General features: G+C 35.4%; 1 long non-coding RNA gene across 1 annotated transcript in view; it reads right to left on the bottom strand.

Annotated features, from left to right (window-relative positions):
- Window positions 1–12,010, bottom strand: part of LOC144296012 (uncharacterized) — a 77,042-nt gene that overhangs the window by 63,630 nt on the left and 1,402 nt on the right. The gene's annotated exons all lie outside the window — the stretch shown is intronic.

Below are 12,010 nucleotides of genomic sequence, written 5' to 3'. Positions count from 1 at the left end.
CCTAAAGATTAGAGATAAACATATAAACAACTAGTAAGACAACAGAGAGAGCCAATGAAACCAAAAGTTGGTTCTTTGAAAAGATTAACAGAATTGACAAACTTTTAGTTAGACTAAGGAAAAACAAGCAAATAACTAAAATCAGAAATAAAAGTGGGGATAGTACTACTGACTTTACAGAAGTAAGAATAATAATAATAAGAGAATACTAAGAACAATTATATGCCAACAAATTATAAAACCTACACAAAATGGACACATTCCTAGAAAGATACAAATTACCAAAACCCACTCAAGAAGAAATAGAAAATCCAAGTAGGCCTATAGTATACTCTAGCAAGTATACAGATTGAATCAGTAATCATAAACCTCTAAACATGAAAAACTCAGGTCCAGATGGCCTTGCTGGCGAATTTTCCCCAACATTTAAGAAAGAATGAAAAATAATCCTTCTCAAACTCTTCCAAAAAATAGAAGGAAGACTTCCTAACTTATTCTGTGAAGCAAGTATTACACCAACACCAAAGTAAGGCTGACAAAGATACCATTAAAAACCTACAGACAGGGATGCCTGGGTGGCTCAGCAGTTTAGCACCTGCTTGCAGCTCAGGGAATGATCCTGTAGTCCCGGGATCGAATCCCACATCAGGCTTCTGCATGGAGCCTGCTTCTCCCTCTGCCTGTGTCTCTGCCTCTCTCTTTCTCTCATGAATAAATTAAATAAAATATTTTTAAAAATCCAGACTGATATTCTTTATTAATGTAGATCCAAAAATTCTTCTTTTTTTTTTTTAAAGATTTTATTTATGTCTTCTTCTAGGTAAGATTGTCGGGCAGCCCCAGTGGCTCAGTGGTTTAGCACCTGCCTTCAGCCCAGGGCATGGTCCTGGAGCCCTGGAATCGAGTCCCACGTCGGACTCCCTGCATGGAGCCTGCTTCTCCCTCTGCCTGTGTCTCTGCCTCTCAGCTCTCTCTGTGTCTCTCATGAATAAATAAATAAAATCTTTAAAATAAATTCATTGTCTTTCTATATATAAACAATGAACTTGAAAACAAAATTTACAAAATAATTAATTTGCAATTGCACACAAAATAAAATAACTAGGAATAAATTTAATCAAGAAAGTGAGAAATGTGTACACTGAAAAATATAAAGCATTGCTGAAAGCAACGAAAGGATATTTTTTTTTAAAGATTTTATTTATTCATGAGAGACACAGGGAGAGAGAGAGAGAGAGAGGCAGAGACACAGGCAGAGGGAGACGCAGGCTCCATGCAGGGAGCCCGATGTGGGACTTGATCCCGGGACTCCAGGATTGCTCCCTGGGCCAAAGGCAGGCACTAAACCGCTGAGCCACCCAGGGATCCCCCTGAAAGGATATTTAAATAAATAAAAAGGCATCCCATGTCCATGGATTGGAAGATAATATTCTTAAAATGCTAGTATTACCCAATGCAATCTACATCTTCAGTACAATTGTATCAAAATCCTAGAAGAAAACCTAGTAGAAAATCGTTGTGATTTTGAATTAGGTAAGATATGGCATCAAAAGGACAATACATACAAGAACAGATTGATAAACTGCACTTTATCAAATCTGAAAACTTCTGTTCTTCAAAAGACACTGTTAAGAGAATAAAAGACAATGATGTGTACTGAGAGGAAAAAATCTTTGCAAATCATATGCCTAAGAAAATATTTGTATTGTGAATATAAAAGAACTCTCATAATTCAAAAATAAGAAAGCAGCTCAATTTAAAAAATGGGTAGATGATTTGAATAGACATTTCATCAAATAAGATATATGGATAATAAGGATATAAAAAGCTGCTCAATAGCTTTATCGTTAGAAAAATGCAAATTAAATTCATAACAAAACAACACTACACCCTTTTAAGAATAACTAAAGTTCAATTAAAATTAGTACAATACCTATTGTTAACAAGGTTATTGAAGAAACAACTTTCAAACACTGCTGGTGGAAATATAAAGCCACTCTTGAAAATATTCTAAGCAGTTTCTGTTAAACATACTTCTACCATATGATCCATTCATTTACCTCCTAGGTATTTACCCAAGAGAAAAGGAAATATATGTCCATACAAGGCTTTGTACATAAATGCTCATAGTGGCCATATTTGTAATAGCCCCAAAGTGGAAACAACCTAAATTTTCCACAAGTTCATGAATGGAGAAACAAATTAGGTATATCCATTCAAAGTAATGCTACTTAACAATAAAAAGCAACCATTCATATACACAACTACATAAATGAATCTCAAAATAGTTATATCAAGTGAAAGAAACCAGGCAAAACGTATGTAATGTATTATTTCATTTATATAAAACTCTGGATGATGCAAGTTATAGTGACAGAAAGCAGACTGTTGATTACTTGGGAGTGAAAGGAGGGGAGGGGCAGGAAGGACAGAATAAAAGGGCAGGAGGGAAATGTTGAGGATGAGGGATACGTCCACTATCTTGGACTGTGGTGATGGTTTCACTGTGTATACATAAGTTCGAAGTTATCAAATTGTGTACTTACAAACATGTGATTTGTTATATTTTAATTATTGTGCAAAAAATGTTTCAAGAAAAAAAAATTCACACTCAACAGGCCAACATTTTAGAACATGAATTATCTTAGGGGATACTATTCTCAGGGAGAAAACTTCAGCAAGCCAGAGATAATTGCATAAACTGTGGCAATAGGATCCATAATGAGCAGTGAATCTGTAACTATAGAAATGAGCTAAAACAAATCTGGGAATTATGCTAACATATTTTTGTAGATTATACTATTGTTTCCAGTTTTTTTTTTTTTTTTTTTTTTAGCCTCCTAGAATTCATTCCCTTTGCAATGTGACTTTGCAGTTGGCTCTCTGACTTGCTTTGGCCAATGGAATTTGTACAGAATGATTAGTACAGAGCCACATCTGCTCATTATTCTTGAATTTCTTTCATCATTATGAGGGGAACATGACCTGGCCAACCCATGGACCAAGGAAGATGACAGAGAGGGGAGCAGAGCAGGATCTGCTTTCATCTTGAAACCAAATCCACTAGAGCTGAGTCTATATTAATGATCCTTTGGGTACATGAGAGAGAATAAATGTTTCTTCTGTAAGCCAGTGAGTTTGGGGCGGTTCATTATGCAGCATGACTAGTAATAGCTATTGAACACATACATATACTGTGATGTAGAAGCTAACATTATCAAAGTGGGTAACAAATGGTAGTGGTGGTAGAGAAAAGGGAGAAAAGTAAGAAATAGAGCAGGTATGCTACTTTATTTCTACTTGTCAAAATTTATTAGATTAAGTTGATAAATCAAGTGCTAGATATACAACTATATCTAAAACTACAAAGATAAATACTAAGAGAATATGATTTTAAAATGAGTAGTAAAGGGAAAAGGAGAAGGAAAAGAGAATTATACTAATTTCATTATTGTTCCTTTCTGGGTATTAAAAGAAACTGAAGAAATGGAAGATTAAAGAAATTATCTAAATATATAGTTGTAAAAGGAACTTATTGAACAAAAATAAAATTTCTAAGTTATAGGATGAAATATATTATAAAACAAAGAGACCTACAATGAAAGATATCTTGAGATATCAAACAGAAAGCATGATATAAAATAACAATATTAAATCCAAATACATTTATATTATCTGATATAAATGTGTTAAACTACTGTATCAAAAAATTCTGATTAGGTCTTAAAGCAAAGACATTTTGCTGTTGTCGTGTGACACACCTAATAGAATGTGATTCAGAAAAGTGGAAAGTTAAAAGTGTAGGTCAAGGCATATTACAATGTTGCAACTAAACAGAAACCACAACAATAACAAAAGCCAAGTTTATGATGTTAGCATCAGAAAAATTTGAACTGAGGACAGTTATGACCACTTCATGATTGATAAAGAGACAGTTATGAATATCTGTGAATCAACTACTGAAGCATCAAGTATAAAAAAGGAGACAGAAAAAAATATAATCATATTAGGAGTGGGAAAGATTAAATGACCTCTTGAAATCCATGACACATAAAGAGGGGGAAAATTTAAAAACTTAAATGACATTATTATTATTATTATTATTATTATTATTAAAGTAGGCTCCATGCCCAATGCAGGGCTTGAACTCAATCCCACAATCAACAGTTGCATGTTCCACTGCTGAGCCAGCCAGGTGCCCTTAAATGATATTATTATTAAGATAATTCCAATAGATACATCAACCCTGATATTCTGAACACAGAAATGATTACTTCTTTTCAAATACTAACGGATATTCTCCAAAAGAAGCCATAAATTAGGTTTCAAAGACAACCTAAAAAAAAAAATCTCCAAACTAAAAATAATACAAAAACATAATGTGATCAGGAAAAAGCCTTAAATAACCAAGTGAATAAAAAAGAATAAAATAAGTATCAAATGCAAGAAGTTAGGAAAAGATGAAGAGGGGTGGCTGAGTATAGAGTGACAAAAGTCCAAAATGAGGTTGTGGTGATGGTTGCACAACTGTGAATATAATAAAAACACTGAATTGTGAACTTTAAATGAATTAATTGTAGAGTATGTGAATTAGATCTCAATTAAGCTATTAAAAAAGAAGGATTTAAGAATAATACAGCTAGGAAGAAGAAATGAGATTTAAAAGTCAATAAAATAGATAAACCATTAGGTAATATAATCAAGAAAAAATAGAGGACATTTAACACAAAATAAGAAATAAAGGCACCATCCTACAGAAATAAAGCTAACCTCCCTCAAAACACTAGGTCTGGATGCTTCCTTAGGGTAATTGTACCAAACCCTTAAGGAAAAGTAATTTCAGTTGTATCTACTTAAGACCACAGAAAAGCAAACTTTCCAATTAAGTGTTTATAAAATATGCCAAAACTCAGAATAGATTTAGAAATGTTTAAGACTTTTTTGAAGAAGCACCTTTTTAAAAAATTAATAGAAATAGTGCAAGGAGGGGTATCATAGTAAGAGAATGAATAAAGAAAAACTAATTCAAAATGGAGACAGGAAGCCAGGAAGGGTTCTCACTTCTGTGCTGCTAGTCATAGCTTCCTTTACATACATCAGTGAGAAGAAGGAAGGTTTTTCTCCTTGCCCAGCAACAACTCCACCAATGTGAAATCACCACAATCCTGAACTCTTGCTCTCCTCCAATGAATTTTTGTTCAAAAAAACTCCTCCAAACTTTTTCCTTTCCTCTATTAAAGGGTGCTCTATTCCTTTGTTCTTTGAACTTGCCTAGGGATAGCTAAGGTTTGCTTGTTCTGAGTTCTCTGCTATTCCCAAATAAGGTCGATTTGGGGGGGCGGGGCTAAACTGTTTACCTTCTTCTTTTAATGATTGACATTTCTTGGTGTTACAGGTTGGATCCAAAGGAGACAAACCTCTGAGGAACTACCAACGGCCAGGACTATGCACAGTATCCACTTGAACCCCTTGTATTCTTCACAAGGTGCATAGTCTTCTTCGATTTTGGTTTGGGTGAGTCTCCTCTCCATTCAAGCTTTCTCCTCTTGGTGAAGCTTTTGGATTTTACTTGGGGTCTGTTTTTATGAAAGTGTCACCCTTTCTGGTGAGTATGTTTTGTTTTCTAAATTTCTGCTTGTTTTGTTTTGTTTGCATTCTCAGTTCTCCAATGTTACTGTGCATACTTGGTCTCTATTTTTGTTTATTCTCCTCTGTTTCTGTTTCTGTTTGTTGAAGCTTCTTGGTAACTCACCCATCCTGTTCAAAATGTGGGAATACACGTGATTCCCAGTGTTTTAAAACAGCTGTTGGAAAACAGGGCCCCTCATGGTATGTTTTAGAGAATCCAAGGCAAAATGGGTTCCATGTAATCCTTGGACCAGATTCTTGTACCTTTCTGAAAACTGGGTAAATTTCTGGATACTTTGGAATTGTAATGACCATTCTGGGAAAACTTTGTTTTAGATAAATCCACCTTAAAGGGATGCCTTAAAAGAGAAGATTCCAAACATCTCAGTGACAATGGAATGCATTCTTAGATTGGAATGCAGAAGGTCCTGAAAAACAAAATGGCTCCAAAAATAACTCTAAAAGGATCCTTATAGTATACCAATAAAAAAATATTTAGTAAAAAACGTTGGCCATCTGAAGAGGTAAACCTAACTTAGGCCATTACCAGAAACATAATTTGGATCCAACTATTCTTTCAAGTTTTGTACCTGACACATAACTAAAAATTTTAAAACAAAAGTTATAAGATCTCTGTGTCTATCTATATGTTATGTAGGTCTATATTTTAAAATTTTTAAAACAAAAGTTATAAGATCTCTGTGTCTATCTATATGTTATGTATGGATGTTACATATCCATGTATGTATGTAGACATACATACATTTTCTATCTCTGGATGATACTGCCAAAATTAATTTGTAAAAAATTCTACTTAATTGGCTTAAAAAATAAGTCCTATAAATTAAATAGAGTGAACCAAATGTTTTTTGAGTTCACAGGGTCTGAGATAAACTAAAAGCTAGTTTAAGTTTGTTGGTTTCATAAAAACAAGCATGTCTTCAGAGTTATCAACATTAAATGTAATCAGATAAGTTCATGTTATTTCTGTTGCAAAATTTGTCAGCAGGAAAATTCACTTGAGATGATGGCTGATTTTGTCAAATATCTCATTAGGTTTTGTGAGTAATCTAGACATAGTTTTGAGGAACAAATTATTTAGATAGATAAAAGTGGGATGAGAATCTTTTAAAGTGCCATAATTATGTTTTATGGTATATGTGCTTAAAACATAACTTCCCCAAATCATTTTGGTAACTTGAAACTTTAAATGATGGAATTTCATTGAATATCTAGATCATTTTCCATCAAGATCAAATATTAAAACATTAGTTACTGAACATAGATGTATCTACTTTGGGGCAGCCTGGGTGGCTCAGTGGTTTAGCACTGCCTTCGGCCTAAGGAGTGATCGTGGAGACCCAGGATTGAGTCCCACATAGGGCTTCCTGCATGGAGCCTGCTTCTCCCTCTGCCTATGTCTCTGCCTCTCTCTCTGTCTCTCATGAATAAATAATTAAAATACTTTTTAAAAAAGAAAATGATTGTATATGAAAGGTAGGCAAGAAAAGTAGGATGTTTTCAGTAACACGAAGTATTAGGAATAGATAATTCATCTTTTTGTTGAGGAAAAAGATAGTGATTTTATCCTAACGTAAAATGATTACAAGAATAAGGAATAACATAGAACAAAAGCTGAATAGATTTGTTAAGTTGTAGGTTTGTGAAAAATGAATCTTTAGAAAGAAATTCTTTGTGTGGTCCAGCTAAAACTGAAATGGGTTTACTTAAATTTAAAAAAAGAGAAAGAATTTTCATATAAAAAATATATTGCTAAAGGGACGCCTGGGTGGCTCAGTGGTTGGGCGTCTGCCTTTGGCTCAAGGTGTGATCCTAGAGTCCCAGGATCAAGTCCCACATTGGGCTCCCTGCATGGAGCCTGTTTCTGTCTCTGCATATGTCTCTACTTCTTTCTCTCTGTCTCTCATGAGTAAATAAATAAAATCCTTAAAAAAAAAAGTATACTTCTACCGAATTAAAATTTACTTTTTCTATTAAAATGACAAAGTTTTCTTAGATTATTTGTTTGCTCTTAGTAAGAAATTGTAAAAGAAAGTTTCTTTACCTTTAATGTAATCTGCCTAGGAAACAAAGATTCTGTGTTTTACCTTTATAAGGTCTTTGATTACTTAGAAAAACAGAGTCTTCCCTATTAAAAAGTGCTAAGGAGCTAAGGCTTTTTGCAACTACAGAACTTTCTGTATTTGCCTTTAAAATGCTTTTGTCACTTTAGTTAAAATAATTAAGTCTTGTTTCATAATTTTCTGTGATCCATTTGGTCAAGTGTTCAAAAAATTTTATATTTTTTACAAACTTGCCAAAATTCAAATTCTGGGTGAAATCTTTTTGACCTTGAACTATCTTGAGTTTTTCCAGGAGGTTCCTAGAATATCTCAAAATATTTGTTCTCTCTCCCTACAAAAAGGGAAATGTTAAACTTATTAGGCTTATATGGTATGTTAAACTACATGAGAAGCTTGTCAAGTAAGAAGTAATGCTAAACCTTCTTTACCTTATATTTGTATATGTGTATGTGATTAGGTGCTGCAAAATTTATATGAAATTCCTAAAATTCAGGTGTGTCCTGATATATTAGTCATAATTTTAAAATATATGTCATAGAAATAAGCAAATTTTCTTGTCAATTCTGTTGTAATGAACTGTTAGCAGATCTTTAAAAATGGGCATTTTTAAGTCTTTTGTCATTTATAGACAGTTATTGTTTTACTCTAATGCTTTTGCAAATGTATTTTATCTAATGAGAAATTCATGAAAAGGACTCTGACAAGTACCAAGGATATAGGTCTCTGATAGCTTTAGGATCATATAACTGAACTGGGTTGAAGAAAATTTCTCTTAAGTGATCTATGGCTTACAACAATTGGGTAAAATCTTTGTAAAAAAAGATGAAATGATTTTTTTCTTCCTAAATGATCCCTCCATAATTCAGAAACTTGAGTACTTTTTTTCATGACAGTATAATTATTTGCATGAGTTCAATAAGAATCTGTTCTTGTAAAAAGGCCACCACTTCCTTCGTGGCTAAGATCCTATTAGAAAGGATCATTCCTACTTGGGAAACCACCCCCCTTCCCACATTTGAACTTCCTAGTGATCAAGGAATCCACTTTACTGGTCAGGTGCTTCAACAGACTTGTGCTGTTTGGCCAGTTTTAGAACATGTTCACTGTGCCTACCACCCCCAATTTTCAGAACCAGTTGAGTTGGTAATTCATCATTAAGACTGAATTAGCAAAATTTGTAGAAACCCCTGAAACACCCTGGCCAAAAGCACTGCCACTGGTTCTTCTGAATCTCAGATCCAACCCTTACCCACTGGTAAGCTCCCTTTTTGAGATAATCACAGTATGCCCGATGCACCTACCTCGCCCCTGCTTCCTTTGATCTACAGCTGATAAAAGGGGATATACTTCAATTTTGCAAAGGTCTAATAAAATCTTTAGAGAATTATTATACTTAGTAGAACAATCTTTCCATGGTGCTCCCAGGAGACAAAACCATTAGACACCATCATAATCTGCAGCTTGGAGATTTCATCACCTAGAAAAGACCCTTTCAGAAAGATTCCCTCCAACCTTGCTGTCTGGAAGGGACCTGACCAGGATTTGAAGCAAATGACAACCAAGGCAGACAACTTTCCCAAGATGATTGGACTAGGCCTGTATATTTTTTTCTTGCTATTGTTTCTCACCTTATTTTCTTTCTTCCTTGGAAAGACAATGCTGTTATTCACCTTTCCCAATCTATTGCAAAAGGGGCAAAAAGGGGGGGGGGGCAAATCTTTCTGACTGTTGGACCCATCACCAGAAACTCCAATCTATTCACAATGTCAGAGACCCCTTGGTCTTCCCTGTAATCAATTTTTCCTTAGTCTCAAATACCACTACTAATTATAACCACAAGCCTTTGAATGTTACCTATATGGGGCAGGGTATTACGGCCAGGTGTTCCCATACTTTCCACAATCATAATCATGCTAGCTCAACTAGACACCTCCACCTTTGCCAATCATACAATCTTTGCTTCCTCCCAATCTATGTCTTTTCCTAAGTGAAATATGATCTGTTCTCTGTACCCAAGGGAAATACAAATGGGCTAACTCCTCTTTGCAAGGTTTTTGGAAAAGACAGCTTTAGGATGGGATGGTACCTCAAGATCTCTGGCTTGAAAATTTCAAGTAGGAAATTCTAGCTAATGAATCTGTCAATAACCAGACAGCTGAAGTCCTCTGTGCTCCCCCTGCTTTAATTTTTGTCTTCAGTGGATGGCATTTTTATGGGCATATGAATGTTTAGATAGCTGGTGAATTGGAGGCCAAAGCTTATTGGGACATTTAACCATCCCTGTTAACATGCCTAACAAATCAGAAGCCTCTCATTTGTCCATCCACTGAGACTCCGTGGCTGCCTTAAATGGGAACTTCTAAAAGACATCCATGACTCCATAGGGAAAGTTTTTCTTCCTTGGATTGGTGTAAATACCAATGAACAGATGATCAGAAATCTCTCCCTAATATTAGGAGAGGTAGCCAATTCCACATCAAAGCAGTAGCAGCCCAACAATGATCACTTGACTCTGGCTAAGATAGTTTTGGACAATTGCATAGTCCTTGGTTACTTGCTGAACAAGAAGGCGTTTGTGCAATAGCAAACACCACCTGCTGCACCTGGCTAAATGCCTCCGGAGAGGTAGAAACTCAATTACACAAGATGGGGAATAAGTACACTGGTTACAACAAATTGCACCTGATCTCCCTGCTCCTTTGACTAGTTTAGTTGGCTACCTTCAGATTTGGGTCATGGTTTTGAACGATTATGCATATGGGATTTGTTACATTACTTTTAATTCTGTTTTGCATAATTATTTTTATTTTTATTTTTTTAGATTTATTCATTTATTTATGATAGATATAGAGAGAGGCAGAGACACAGGAGGAGGGAGAAGCAGGCTCCATGCGGGTAGCCGGACGTGGGACTCGATCCCGGGACTCCAGGATTGCGCCCTGGGCCAAAGGCAGACGCCAAACTGCTGAGCCACCCAGGGATCCCCATAATTATTTTTAAATTTGTTGCTTGTCAAATCTCAACAGAAGTGATGCACCAGATAGAATGATGTTGCTCAACACTTTGAGATGATTCCAAAGCTTACAATCCAGACAAGATATGACCCCAAGAGTGGAAAATACCTGAAAACTCTTTCTACTGTCTTTGTTGCGCAAATATGGTTTCCATCACCTCATGCTCTCCCTGCAACATGGGACAAGAACTCCTTTCTGCCGCTCAGTGGCACAGACAAAAATGCTTAATTAGTAAATAAAAAGCCAACCAAATGCGTGAGCAGCAATGCTTTCAAGGAAAGATCTTGATCAAAAGAGGGAAATGTGAAAATGAATAAAGGAAATCTAATTCAAAATGGAGAAAAGCCTCAATGAAGGAAGGGTTCTTATGCAGGTACTACTCCTGGCAGCTTACCTTACATACTTCAGGAGGAATAAGCTTACTTTACATCCCCAGAAAGAAGGAAGAGTTTCCTCTGGCTTGGCAACAACTCACCCAATGAGAAGCTGCTGCAACCTCAAACTCTTGCTCTCCTTAATGAATTTTTGTTCAAAATAACCCCTCCCAACCTCTTTCTTCCTTCTTAAAAATCACTTTCTTCTTTCTTCTTCAGACTTGCCTATGGTTCATCATAGTTTGCAACTCCTCTGCTATTCCTGAATAAACTCAATTTTGCTGGCTATACTGTTTACCTTTTTCTTTTAATGATTGACAATAGACTTGAGTGGGAAGGCAATTTTGTAAATATGTCAGTTATCCTCCAAATTATGTATGAATTGACTACATTTCTGACCAAAATCTTAAAAGAATTTGCAATGCTGTTTGACAAATTAATCCTTAAAAAAAACATATTTTTGTATGGAATTTTTCAAATGTATTCAAAACTAGAATAATAGCTTCAGTAAGTACCAACACAGGGTCAATCTTGGACTGCCAATTTTTAAGTTCATCTAAAGAATGATTAAAGTAGTCATGAAAAAATTTGAAAAGACAAAGGAGGACAAGCTTTCTCTTACTTTTTTCTAATGGAGCTATTATAGAGAGGTCTTAAATAGACTCACATTTTTGAATAAATTTAGAACGTGATAAAGATAGAATTTCAAATCAGTGTGGAAAGGATGACTTAAAAATTAATAAATGGGGCAGCCCTGGTTGCTCAGCGGTTTAGTGCCACCTTCAGCCCAGGGTGTGATCCTGGAGACCTGGGATCGAGACCCACGTTGGGCTCCCTGCGTGGAGCCTGCTTCTCCCTCTGCCTGTGTCTCTGCCTCTCTCTCTGTGTCTCTAATAAATAAATAAAATCT

The sequence above is a fragment of the Canis aureus genome, chromosome 24 (genome assembly GCF_053574225.1).
Source record: "Canis aureus isolate CA01 chromosome 24, VMU_Caureus_v.1.0, whole genome shotgun sequence".
NCBI lineage: Eukaryota > Metazoa > Chordata > Mammalia > Carnivora > Canidae > Canis > Canis aureus.
The sequence above is the reverse complement of the archived record's forward strand: the minus strand, read 5'-3'. Positions and strand labels throughout refer to the sequence as shown.